The following is a 14,647-nucleotide window of genomic DNA, read 5'->3' on the forward strand; positions in this document are numbered from 1 at the left end:
GTCCCCTGTAGCGATTTGGATTACCACTAATTAAAGTAGCCTCCGCCCCTGTATCAATTAAAGCTGGGACTTCTTGGACATTTCCTTTTTTCCAATGTATTCCTAATTTAACATATGGTCTTTGATCATTTCTAAATTTTATAAAGGGTCTCAGCGCGATAGGTTGGGGAACAGGGGCTTGGCTCTCATCCTATTCAGAATCTACCTCCTCTTGCGGAGGAGGAGGGGCGGTAGCCCTAGGTGTCATTTTTGAGGCAATCATAGCAGCTACATCTGCCCATGGATAGAGCTTCTCAAATTGTTCCCAATCTGGAGCTCCACTTTCCCTGTTTTTCTTCTGATCTTTATGTTCTTTTAATGTCTTAGTGGATTTATCATCAGGCGTGTTTTTTATGTTGGCTACCTTTTTCCCTGACAGGATTTTCTGTTTATACAATTTCCACAGATATTGGGTATCTTTCCCATCTATTTGATCTTTACTCATCCCTGCTTTCAACAGGGCTTGAAACATTTCTTTTCTAGATATTCTGTTTGGATCAGAAGAATTTCCTGTCCGTCTATCATAATTAGGGTTATCCGGGGGAGGTCTCTCTCTCTCCCTTTGAGTCCAATCCCCCATCTCCTGCAATTCCCCTATTTTTGTTGTGATTTCATCACAGGTCATTTCTTGACCCGTCATTGATATCAAAAGAGTCATAATAACCGGTTTATAAGTAGGGGATGCCCACTTAATAATCCGATTTCGGGCTGCTATAGTCAAGCCTTCTGCCCCGTAAATATCTGTTCTCCCACCAAGTATAGCAGTTTTCATTGCCTCCTCCTTGCATCGTTGAATAGCCTCTCTTAATGTCATCCAGGGCTTGTCTGCCTTGGATACCTCACTATTTTGATGTTTCAAGGCTACCCCATATCCTGCTAGTACTGTCAAGTTTTGTGATGACTGATCAGCGTTTAACTCCATCCATCCCCTTACATGTTTCATAACTGCGGGATCCCTACATAATGTCATAAAATGACGTATATCTCCAATGTCTAACCGAATCCCAGAGGCTCCAGTATCCACTAAACGTACCAGCCATGCTAACAAAGACTCCCCAGGTTTCTGGGAAAACTTTGCCAACAAGTCTGTTATCTCCTGTTGGGTAAAATCTTCTAATATCATTTGCTCCTGCCTCTGTCCATTCCCCGTGGTTATTTGTTTTCTCTTAGTAGCTGGATTAATTTTTACCACTGGGGGGTCTATTTCAGGTGTAAGATCATCATCATCCGAGGTGTCTTCTTCCCATACATCTGCATCCCATTTATCTGGATCCCAATCTAGGGATGCAGTGGCAATAAACCTTCGCACCTTATGGGTATCCACCCTCCCACGTCTCTTCTTGTATTTTGTCTGTGCTACCTTTATTGCCGCTTTCTCTGCAATATCCTCATAATGTTCTGCCTTCCCAGTTAATAGCTTATTGCTACATTGCAACATCACTATCTGTCCATCTTTTTCAATGACCTGTTGTTTTAGATCATTACATGTGGCTAATAACTTCTGAGTTTTCCTATGTATCTGCCGATATGCGGACAGCAATATCCAGCAGCGTCTGCCTAAAGCAACTGCATCACCTGTCTTAACAGGGACACTCTCGAGTACTTTAACAACATCGAGAGGTTCTGACTCTTTTAACTGCCTATCCCAATTCTCTGCTAGCCCTGCGTTTAAGAATTCCTGTCCTAATTGGTGGTAGGGTGCCTCGGTCCAGCCGGGCACTTCTACCTCAGACTTTTCTACCTTTTTTGCTTTCCTAAACATATTTTAAAACTATGGTGGCAATATTGTTTTATCAACACACTAGCGATAGGCTGCCACGTGCAGCAGACAGAGTCTAATCGCTGATTGTGATGTATTAAATATGAAGCCTCACGTAGCGTTATCCCAGGAGATTGGGAAGCATAAGACCGCTAGTCTGTTGGCATTCAATACATCAATACATTTACAAGATACATCCCATCCTCGTCGCCAATTTATGTCTTGCCTCAACAGAATAGAATTGTGACACTAAGTCACTACATACAACGCTCACTGTTTCACTGAACAGGCACTCAATTTAAAGAGAGTCAAGACATGAATTAACTCAATACTCCTTAGTTTATTATACAAGTATCAAGCTAAAACATAATACAATATAATTCTAACAGTCTAGAGATTATTGGTATAAGTTTTCAGTTAAAAGCATCAATACATCACCGGATATTGTAGCATCACCCGAAGCTTTGTCCTTGATTGGGGAATTCCAGCAATCAGCACGGGGAAATACCGGGACTCACGTAGCACGTCTGCTGCGTCCAAGATGAATTCCAAATTCCCCGTAGAAATCCCCAACCTTATATACCTAACTTTTAGCTAACGAACTATTAACTAACTAGCCAATCTTATATATCTAACTTTTAGTTAACGAACTATTAACTTACTAGTGTCGCCTTGAGCAAACATCTTGCGACCACGCATCATACTGTACTGTTGGTTTAAACTAGTTTTAACAGCTTTTGCCTCTTGTAGGTTTGAACTTTAATAACCCATCCTGCATAAGAAAGTTATGGCTCCCTGTAGCACAAGATGGAAGACAATTATTCTTCTTTATATCATACACACCATACAACATGCGCGTCACAGGCGTATCCACCACAGCCAGTAAGTGCTTTTGCATTACCACCACCTCCTCTGTCTTCTGTTTTCAGGATCCCTTGCTTGCTTCTCCTCCACCATTGCACCGAAAAACAAGCGACAATCAGTTGGACAGTGAAATCAGACCCACCAAAGTCTGATTCGGCCCCATAGGTAGGCTAGCCTCTTCTACATAGCTTTAAATAATCCTATTTAGGCCAGCCCCCCCTAACACCCTGTAGAACAGCACATCAGATAAATTGTATGGTACAAGTGTATGCAATAAGATAAATTGCATGAGATTTGTCACGGATTGATAAATTGCATGCAATATATCTTATGCCAAATAAGCACTCCAGTACAAAATCAGACATGCAGGGCTCCCGGGAAGCTGCCAGGGAAATCTGATGCAATTCCAAGCCTCAGATAAATTGCCCTAGTTTATGGCCACCTTTACTTGAATTAGGAAGCCATCTCCCAGAGGAAGAGCTGCTAATGATCTTACACAACATAAATACAGGATTAGTAACAAGAAACCTAGCGACAGCCCATGGGGATCATCAAGCTATTTACACAGTGACTAATCCACTTTGTATTGCCATATAATACAATATTATATAGTCTGGTGCCCACACACTAGAAATATATTTCGCATAAATTAGCCTTGAAATCTTTTGTCTGTCCTGGACATCTTTACCAAAGATTTTTCTTAAGATCCCGTGTGCGTTCCGATGGATCTTTTGTTAAATCTTCTGATCTTTCATGCAGCACGTAAGATCAGAAGATTTAGCAAAAGATCCACGGGAGCGCGCATTGACCGATATCAGCCGATTTTCTGCCGATTATTGGTAAATATCGGACGATATATCGACCAATTTATCGGAAATCGGCCAATCGTCAAAAAAAATCGTTCTAGTGTGTGGGCACCTAAAGGTGATTACATTTACAATATAGGGTGAGAGTACAGTTTAATCAGAATCAGAATCGACTTTATTGGTCAGGTGTACTAACGTATACTCCTCCGGTTTCCATGACATCAGCCAAGTATCCACATAAATGACACATACAGGATACATAAAAATAACTCATCCTCAAACCTGCCCTCCAATGCATATGCAATACATTTCACCAAGTATGGGGCCTGATTCAGCCTAGCCGCCCTGCCAAATGACCCCCTGCCCTGCAAATCCCTGCATTTGCATGCTAGTGGATGTGTACACTTACAAATCCACTCGTATGCAGCCGCACAGGCGAAAAATCGATCGATGGTCACTCATCATTTAATGATTTTTTTTTTCTCGTTTACAAATTATCTTCGGGGCAGGCGCTGACGTCATGTGAGAAACTCACCATCAGCACAGCACAGTGGAGGGGCTGCAGGCAGCTTTAGCGGTCGGCATATGCGCCATCTCTGTCACACCTACGATAGTGGTGGCGGGAAGTTGGGCACATGCACATTTGATGGGCTGTCTCCAGACTGCTCCTTAGTGGCAGCAAGAGACATGTAGGGCTGACACAGCATCAATGCCACGATGTGCAATGTCAGCACCCCTGTGATTGAACACAGACCTATAAGGGTAGGCTGTTGCTGTCAGACTTTAAATTTATTTTTAGTTAAATTAAGCAGGCATTTAATAAGCACTATGACCCCCATATTTTTTGACCGCCAAGTATGCGTCCCCTCTGAGCCCCCTGTCGCCAGGTCTGACTACAAGTACAAGCATGCCCATGCCCTGCCGCAAATTTTCTATTAAGGGATGCTAAAACGTTGCCAGGGCATGCTGAAATGCAGGGCCGCAATCAGAGGGGGATTGTGGGAACTGCAGTCCTGGGCCCAGACAGAAAGGGGGCAAAGGACTGGAGTCTATCATGTATAATTTCTCCTCATTTCACTTGACACAATATACTTGTAGGGGTTGAGTAGTGCGGACACAGGAGGTCTCACTAGACATGCCAGGGGTTCGACAAGGGGGAGTTGACCCTGCCTATTTTGTCAGTCCCGGGTCCCACAGTATTTGATGGCAGCCCTGCTGGGATGCAGAGCCGGCCATAGCCTAAATGACATCCTAGGCAAGATTTTGGCTGGTGCCCCCTAGCACTGCCACTAGTTCCGCCTCTGCTCCCCTTTCCCAGCACCATCAACCCTCATCATTTTGGTGCTCCTACCCACAATATTTTAAATAGAAACAGTGCACACATTCGGTGCGGGAAGGGGCATGGACATACAATAGTACCCCCAAGTCAAATTATGCCACACAGTAGTGCAACTTTGTACAGAAAGGGACAACTTTATTCACATTATATCATGCGATGGTGTCCTTTATTCACGTTACATCACACAGTAGTACCACTTTACCTTATGTACATTACTCCTCACATTATTCACATTATATCCTTAGAAAAAAATCCTGAAAAAATATTGTATTTTAAGCACCTCCATGGCCACACTGCAACCCAGCACAAAGCAGTGTGTGCTGGGCAGAGGAGAAGAGCTGCAGCTGCTGCTGTCACTTAAGGGGAGGGGCCCGGGGCCCCCACTGGGCCCTTCCATCAGACTTTGGCCTGGTTAATTTGTACCCTCTACCCCTTTCTCTCAGCACCCCTGATAATACCACACAGTAATGCCCCTTACACATGACACACATTATTAATGTCCTTATAAACATAATGGGGCAGATGTATTAATCTGCCTATAACGTTTGGCGAATAACGATTCCCGCTTCTCCAGCATAACGTGGAGAAGTGGGCAAACGTTATATGCAGATGTATTAACCCCATCCCAGCTGATAAGGAGAGCCGTTATCCCCAGCGTGAACGGCTCTCCTTATCGTCTCCCTCGCCGCCCCGCACATGCTCACTCGCCGTCCCCTCCCCCCTGGCCGGCTTTCTGGGCATGCGCGAGATCTCGCTAAAACCGCGAGATCTCCAGCGCAGCCCAAGCCAGACGCAGGGCTAGCGTTGTCCCCACAGTGGGGGATAGGACAACGCTAGCCCTGAGCTGGCGAAGCGGCCGGGGCGAATTAACGCCTTGAAGGCTGTTAATATATCGCCCTGGCCATTAATCCCTGGGGGGGATTGCAGGGGACAGCCCCGCCGAGCGTAACTCGGCGGGCTGTCACTAGCACGTTAGGTGCGCTAGTAATACATCAGCAAAAACGTAATCCCCCCCAGTTAACCAGCGTTAAGTGCATTTTTGCACTTAACGCTGGTTGATACATCTGCCCCAATGCCCCTTACAGATTATGCAAACCTTTATTAATGCCCTTCATACACATAATGACACACATAAAGCCCCTTTCACATATGTTGCACAGTATTAATGCCCTTATACACATGACACACATAATGCCCATTACACATATGTTGCACATTATTAATGCATTTATCGAGACACACATAATGCCCCTTACACATATGCCAAACACTATTGCACAACCAACCCACCCGCAGACCGCACTCACACAGCCGCTAACACTGTGACCTCTGTCTCTGCTTGGATACAGATGTTTCCTCCTACATCTTGCCTCAATAGGCCATGCAGCTCCTGGCCAGTTCTGCTAACATTGGGTGCCTTTTTTTGCTGAAAATTCATCTTATTTGCATTATGTGACCAGGACACACAAGGAGCTTCCGATGATTAAAATGATATGTGGCATGCCTATATTCTGTGTGCGACTGTGGCTGTACCTGCAAACGGAATGCTCTGTTACAGTGATTTTCATGAATACACTATTTCATATGCAGATACAGCCTCACTCACACACAGAATGCTGCATATCATTTTAATCAACAAAAGCTGCTGGTGCCCCTGGGCATTCCAAACGCCCTAGGCATTTGCCTAGTTTGCCTATGCCTAGGGCCGGCTCTGCTGGGATGTGTAGTCTTACAACAGCTGAAGAGCTCTAGCTTGTCTTGGCCTGATATAGGCTTTCATATCAGTGATTTACAACTTGCATTTTGCACCACACTTTATTTAAGACCATTGTATTAAAGTATATGGAACACTAGGTATACAGTAAAAGGTGCCAAATAGCTTCCTCCTTCCATTGTAAACCACTCACTGAACTTGTATGTACAGTATGACTCTAAACAGTAATAATAATAATGTTATTTATAAAGCACTTTTCTCCTAATAGGACTCAAAGTGCTTGCATTAGCCTTTTACAGCACAAAATACAATATAAACTTAACAAGGGGCATTAGTGAAATGCTTGGATGAACAGGAAAGTCTTGAGTCTATTTTTGAATGTTTCCAGAGTGAAAGCTTCTCGAACTGTGCGGGGAAGTGAGCTCCATAGAGTTGGAGCCACAACGTTGAAAGCTCGATCCCCAGATGAAGTCAGGGAAATTCTGGGTATTGTTAGTAATCCTTCTACAACCGATCGCAGTAATCGAGTGTGACAATAAGGGATCAGAAGCTGCTTCATATACCATGGGCCCTGGTCATGTAGCACATAGAAATTTTTTATAATTTGAGCCTATCTCGTATTTGTTCAAATTGTTGGTGAGCTTACATAGCCAGATTAAGAGGGGACGCAGGGGATAATATACCTTGGCCCCACTTCTGTCAAGGGGCCACCGGCCAGAGCACAGTGACATCACTAGCTCTCCTGATTCCTGTCCCAGTGTGCAAGTGTTACAGAGGCCGCTGGTATTCCTGAATGTGACAAGATATATAATACAGTAGATTTCATTTTCGATGTGTATTTTGAATTTATTTAACTTGTGTTTGTTCCACTTCAAGAAAATGTAGGTGGAGCTATAAACAGTATTATTAACCCCTTCCTGACGCAGCCAGTTTTTGCCTTCCTGACAGAGCCCTTTTATTCAAATCTGACATGTATCACTTAAGTGGGGATAACTTTTTTTGCTTTTACTTATCCCAGTGATTTTGAGATTGTTTTCTCGTGACACATTGTACTTCAAATTAGTGGTAAATTTGGGTCGATACAGTCTGTGTTTTTTTGTGAAAAATACCAAAATGTCGTAAAAAAATGGAAAATTTAGCAATTTTCAAAATGTTAAATTTTCTGCTTGTGAGACAAATAATCATACCACTCAAAATAGTTAAAAACTAACTGTCAGACGCCGCCGCCGTGCAGTCGCCTCCCCGTCTTCCGAGGTGCACGGCGGGCGGTCCTCTGACGATCAGGACGTTGCTCAGCAACGCCCCGAGCGTCAGCAACGTCCTGAGCGTCGGTGACGTCACGCCCGGCGTCCAAGCATCGGGGCGTCGCTTGGCAACCACGTCCTTCTGCCGCCCGGCGTCCTTACCCGCCGCGTCATCACGACGCGCCCCGCACAGTGTGCTGCACGCACACTCTCTCCTATAAATGGAGATTGCTCAGCCCAGCAAGTCGCTGGTTATAAGGATTCCTTAGGCACCCTGGGGTGTCTTTCTCGTTTTCCTCAGCTCTCCGCAGTTCCTTCCCTGCATCAGACTTGGGGTCTCTCCAGCTCTCAGACCCGCATTACCTCCCTGCCTGTGGTCGCTGGATCCTGCAGCTCAGAGGATCTGTGCAGACTTTTCCCTGGCTTCCGGCTTCCTGCAGTTTCCTTGGAGATATTCCTGCCTTCTGCCTTGTGCCCCGGAGTGGTATCGTTACTCACTCCTTATTACCCTTTTTTCCTGCTGTACCGTGGTTTATTATTTTGTGTGTTGTTATTAGTGCTAGGTTTTGTCTTTTGGGGTTACCAGGGCTCCCGGCCATTGCCTTCGTCCATCTCCCTGTCACCTGTCTCGGCCACCGGGGTCATTCAGTTAGTTCTCCCCTTGTCCACCTCGTTCCTCCAGCGGTAGGTTGTCGCCACCACCTAAAACGCTTTGGAGGGCACCGGAGTTGTACAGGCTTAACCCGTGCTTCAAACGTGGCTGCCGTGCGAGAAGATTTAGGGCCTCCGCACCTACCGTGGGACGTACAGGGTGACAACGGAGTCAGGGGCCGAGACAGTTTCCCCCCTACCGGTGCTGATCATCTCCATCTCCTGGTCAGTCACCTGCCCTCGCTATTACCCAGTGGGCCTCCAGGGCTATCTCCCTTCATTACCCTGTTGATCTCTCTGTGGCCCATGTCGACCGGTGATGATTACCAGCTAGGACCCATTTAGCTTCACGGTTACCGGGTCTCCTAGCACGTCTGAGCCGCGTCGATACCTCCCCTTTGGGTTCCCGGCACCTTGTGCCTAACAGTATAACCAGCCAACTGTGTTGTGGGCCCATTCACCCCCGCAGTGAACGGTCCATATTCCCTTACCGCTATTTTTTTTATTTTCTATTGCTTGGTCGTCATGGATCCCAACGCGGCCCAAGCTCTGGCCAATCAGGTTTCGCTCCTGACCAAACAGTTACAGGAGTTATCTATTAAGGTAGATACCAAATTCTCAGCTCAGCCACCAGCGGTTTCTCATCAGGAACCCAAAGTTAACTTCCCTGATAGGTTCTCAGGTCATAGGCCCCATTTCATAAATTTTAGAGAGAGTTGTAGGTTGTTTTTTCAGTTAAAACCACACTCCTCAGGTTCCGAGCAACAGAAAGTGGGTCTTGTGATTTCCCTTCTCCAGGGGGACCCCCAGTCTTGGGCCTTTAGTCTGGCTCCAGACGATCCTGCTCTCCGCTCGGTAGATGCCTTTTTTCAGGCATTAGGAGTCCTTTATGACGATCCTGACAGATCAGCCTCCGCTGAGGCTTATCTTAGAGCCCTGAGACAGGGTCATCTTTCTGCCGAGGAGTACAGCGCCAAGTTTAGACGTTATGCCGCCGACTCTGGGTGGAATGATCCAGCCCTACGGAGTCAGTTTCGCCTAGGTCTGGCGGATAACGTTAAGGATGGCTTGGTACAATATCCCTCTCCTCCTTCTTTGGATAAATTAATCCTTCTAGCCATACGAATCGATCGGAGGATTAGGGAGAGGCGGTGCGAAAGAGAGGCTCAAGCGCTTCCCAGTTTTGAGCTCCCAGAGGAGGCTCCCCCAGACCTGGGTGAACCCATGCAGCTTGGGGCTACCAGGTTATTTTCTAGGCTCACTCCTAAGGAGAAGGCCCGACGACGTTCCCTGGGGCTATGTATGTACTGTGGATCTAAGGATCATATCCTGAACAAATGTCCCCTGTTACAGGGAAACGGCAGAGCCCAGAAGTAATGGGGAGCATCTTCTCGGGCCTTTCATTGTTTTCCCCATCTGATTCGTTGTTTATCCCAGTTAGTTTCAGTTCCTGGGAGGGTAAGGCGTTAGTGGATTCTGGCGCCGCAGCCAATTTTTTGGACAGTAAAATTGTCAATGATTTGGGATTACCGCTGCAACCGTTGACGTCCCAGCTCACCGTTTGCGGATTAGACGGTAATACCCTGCTCGGTGGAGCAATCACTCATTTTGTGGAGTTATTGGATTTTCGAGTTGGACTTTCCCATTCGGAGAGCATAAAGTTTTTTGTTCTTCAGTGTCCCATTACTCCTATTGTGCTTGGCCTTCCCTGGCTTAAGAGACATAACCCGGTCTTTGATTGGCGGTCTGGGGAATTGATACGGTGGGGTAAGGAGTGTTTTGAGCATTGTATCAGTTTTCCAGCTCTTCTCACCACTTCCATTCCTGCTGGGTTACCTGCCCAGTATGCTGAATTCGCTGATGTTTTTTCTAAGAAAGAGGCGGACTCTCTTCCTCCGCATCGCCCGTATGACTGCGCCATTAATTTGTTACCCGACTCTAAATTACCCAAGGGTAGATTGTACTCTTTGTCTTTGCCTGAGGAGAAGGCAATGCAGGAGTACGTGGAGGAGAGCCTAAAAAAAGGCTTCATCAGAGCCTCTAAATCTCCAGTTGGAGCAGGTTTTTTTTTTGTTAAAAAAAAAGACGGGACCTTACGTCCCTGCATTGATTTTCGTCAGTTAAATGATATCACGGTAAAAAATTCTTATCCCTTGCCGTTGATCTCTGTTCTTTTTGATCAGTTGCGTGCAGCTGTGGTTTTTTCGAAGATTGATTTACGCGGAGCTTATAATCTCATCCGCATTAAGGCGGGAGATGAGTGGAAGACGGTGTTCAACACTCACTCGGGCCATTATGAGTACTTAGTCATGCCGTTCGGCCTTGCCAACGCACCCGCTGTGTTCCAGGACCTCATCAATGATGTCCTCAGGGAGTTTTTAGGTATTTTTGTTGTGGTGTATCTTGACGACATTTTAATTTTTTCTTCTTCTTTGGATCTTCATCGCCAGCATGTCAGAGCTGTGCTTCTGAAGCTTAGGGAGAATAATCTTTTTGCCAAACTCGAGAAATGTGAGTTCGAGGTAGATTCCATTTCGTTCCTTGGTTATATTATCTCTCCCAAGGGTTTCGCCATGGATCCTGCCAAGCTTAAGGCCATTCGGGAGTGGGTGCAACCTTCGAATTTGAAGGCGGTTCAAAGATTTTTGGGCTTCGCTAACTACTACAGGAGGTTTATTTCCCACTTCTCTGATATTGTGTCCCCCATTGTGGCCCTCACCAGGAAGGGAGCCGATCCTGCATCTTGGTCTGGTTCTGCCATTGAGGCTTTTAAAGAGCTCAAACGGGCATTCTCTTCTGCTCCCATTCTTCGACACCCCGATCCCGAATTCCCTTTTATCCTTGAGGTAGACGCATCAGAGATTGGCGTAGGTGCGGTTCTTTCTCAAGTGGACAAACTAGATGGCTTGCTACATCCTTGTGCTTTCTACTCTAGGAAATTCTCGGAGGCTGAATGCAACTACGATGTCGGCAATAGGGAGTTGCTGGCCATTAAATGCGCCTTAGAAGAATGGAGACATTGGTTGGAGGGGGCCAAATTTCAAGTCACGATCTTTACCGATCATAAAAATTTGGCATATTTACGCTCAGCCAAGAGATTGAATTCGCGGCAGGCGAGGTGGGCTCTGTTTTTCGCCAGGTTTAATTTTTTAATTACTTATCGACCTGGGGCAAAAAACGTTTTAGCAGACGCCTTGTCCAGGAGTTTCGCGGCCATGCAAGATCCAGTATCTCGTCCCGAGCCCATTATTCCACCTTCATGCATTCTGGCTGGACTCACGCAAGGGCTACTGGATTCGGTGCTGCTGGCCCAATGTTCGGCTCCTGCCACCACTCCGGAGGGTAAATTATTTATTCCCCAAAAGCTCCGGGAGAGGGTCTTTTCTGAATTCCATTCATGTAAATCCGCCGGCCATCCGGGGGTTTCCAAGACACTTTCCTCAATGTCGCGTGCGGTCTGGTGGCCAAACATGAGGACAGAAGTGGAGCAGTTAGTGTCCAGATGTAACGCATGTGCTCAGAACAAATCTTCTCGTCTTTCCCCCATAGGGCAGCTTGTGCCGTTACCTGTGCCTGACAGACCTTGGACGCACATCTCTATGGATTTTGTTACGGACTTCCCACCATCGTCGGGTTTTAATACCATATGGGTTGTGGTCGACAGATTTAGTAAAATGGCACATTTTGTACCCCTCAAAGGCTTACCCTCGGCTAAAACGTTAGCCTCCTTATTCATCACCCATATCTTTCGTGCTCATGGGCTGCCCTCTGACATTGTTTCGGACAGAGGTGTCCAGTTCGTTGCCAGTTTTTGGAAAGCAGTGTGCGTAGCCCTGCAGGTTAAACTCAGCCCATCGACGGCCTTTCACCCACAGTCGAATGGTCAGACGGAACGGGTTAACCAATCCTTGGAACAATTCCTACGGTGTTACGTTTCCAAGACCCAAAGGGACTGGGTGGAGAATCTGCCTTTTGCGGAGTTTTCTTATAATAATGCTTGGCATGCCGCCACCAGAAAGTCCCCGTTTTTCTGCAATTACGGTTTCCACCCTAGAGCGAATTCCTTCTTTCCCACGGATGCCAAAGTGGGTAATTCTAGGTGGGTGGCTTCGAAGAGAAAGGTTTGGCGCATGGTTCGGGGAGCGCTCCTCTCTGCTGCCAGGTCAGCCAAACACTTCTCTGACCGCCACAGGAGACCGTGCCAGTTCAAGGTTGGGGATTGGGTCTGGCTTTCTACCAAGAATATCAAGCTCCGGCAGTTCTCACGCAAATTGGGCCCACGTTTCATCGGTCCCTACAGGATTATCAAAAAGGTTAACCCGGTCGCTTTCAGATTAGGGCTGCCCCGCTCTCTCAGGATCTACAACACTTTCCATTGCTCTCTGTTCAAACCTGCTCTCCAGCCGGTTGTCCGCAGGCCAGTGCCCATCTTACGTCATGGCCAAAAGGAGTATGTGATTGATTCCATCCTGGATTCCAAGACTTCCAGAGGGAGGATCTTCTTTTTAGTACATTGGAGAGGTTTTGGACCGGAAGAGAGGTCGTGGGTCGCTGATCAGGATCTCCATGCTCCTTCACTCAAGAGGAGGTTTTTTCAGTCGTTTCCTGACAAACCCGGTTTCAGAGGTCGACTGACCTCTCCTCGAGGGGGGGGTACTGTCAGACGCCGCCGCCGTGCAGTCGCCTCCCCGTCTTCCGAGGTGCACGGCGGGCGGTCCTCTGACGATCAGGACGTTGCTCAGCAACGCCCCGAGCGTCAGCAACGTCCTGAGCGTCGGTGACGTCACGCCCGGCGTCCAAGCATCGGGGCGTCGCTTGGCAACCACGTCCTTCTGCCGCCCGGCGTCCTTACCCGCCGCGTCATCACGACGCGCCCCGCACAGTGTGCTGCACGCACACTCTCTCCTATAAATGGAGATTGCTCAGCCCAGCAAGTCGCTGGTTATAAGGATTCCTTAGGCACCCTGGGGTGTCTTTCTCGTTTTCCTCAGCTCTCCGCAGTTCCTTCCCTGCATCAGACTTGGGGTCTCTCCAGCTCTCAGACCCGCATTACCTCCCTGCCTGTGGTCGCTGGATCCTGCAGCTCAGAGGATCTGTGCAGACTTTTCCCTGGCTTCCGGCTTCCTGCAGTTTCCTTGGAGATATTCCTGCCTTCTGCCTTGTGCCCCGGAGTGGTATCGTTACTCACTCCTTATTACCCTTTTTTCCTGCTGTACCGTGGTTTATTATTTTGTGTGTTGTTATTAGTGCTAGGTTTTGTCTTTTGGGGTTACCAGGGCTCCCGGCCATTGCCTTCGTCCATCTCCCTGTCACCTGTCTCGGCCACCGGGGTCATTCAGTTAGTTCTCCCCTTGTCCACCTCGTTCCTCCAGCGGTAGGTTGTCGCCACCACCTAAAACGCTTTGGAGGGCACCGGAGTTGTACAGGCTTAACCCGTGCTTCAAACGTGGCTGCCGTGCGAGAAGATTTAGGGCCTCCGCACCTACCGTGGGACGTACAGGGTGACAACGGAGTCAGGGGCCGAGACAGTTTCCCCCCTACCGGTGCTGATCATCTCCATCTCCTGGTCAGTCACCTGCCCTCGCTATTACCCAGTGGGCCTCCAGGGCTATCTCCCTTCATTACCCTGTTGATCTCTCTGTGGCCCATGTCGACCGGTGATGATTACCAGCTAGGACCCATTTAGCTTCACGGTTACCGGGTCTCCTAGCACGTCTGAGCCGCGTCGATACCTCCCCTTTGGGTTCCCGGCACCTTGTGCCTAACACTAACATAGACCATATGTCTACTTTATGTTTCCATCATTATTTCAACTTCCTTTTAAATTTTTTGGACACTAGGAGGCTTAAAATATGAATAGCAAATTCTCAAATTTTCAAGAAAATTTCAAACACTGATTTTTTTAGGGACCAGTTCAGTTCTGATGTGACTTTGAGGGACTTGTATGTGAGACACCCCCATAAATGATGCCATTTCAAAAACTGCACCCCTCACAGTATTCAAAACAGCATTTTGGAAGTTTGTTAACCCTTTAGGTGTTTCACAGGAATTAAAACAAAGTGTAGGTCAAATTTCAAAATTTCATTTTTTTTTGCAGATTTGCAATTTTAATAAATTTTTCTAAGGAACACAGTAGATTTTACTAGAGAAATGTGACTAAAAAATGATTCCCCCAATTCTTTTGTTTTCATAAATATCCTATATGTGGCCCTAGTGTGCACGTTGACCAAA

Source organism: Crinia signifera, chromosome 6, assembly GCF_055691185.1.
Source record: "Crinia signifera chromosome 6, ASM5569118v1, whole genome shotgun sequence".
Classification (NCBI taxonomy): Eukaryota; Metazoa; Chordata; class Amphibia; order Anura; family Myobatrachidae; genus Crinia; species Crinia signifera.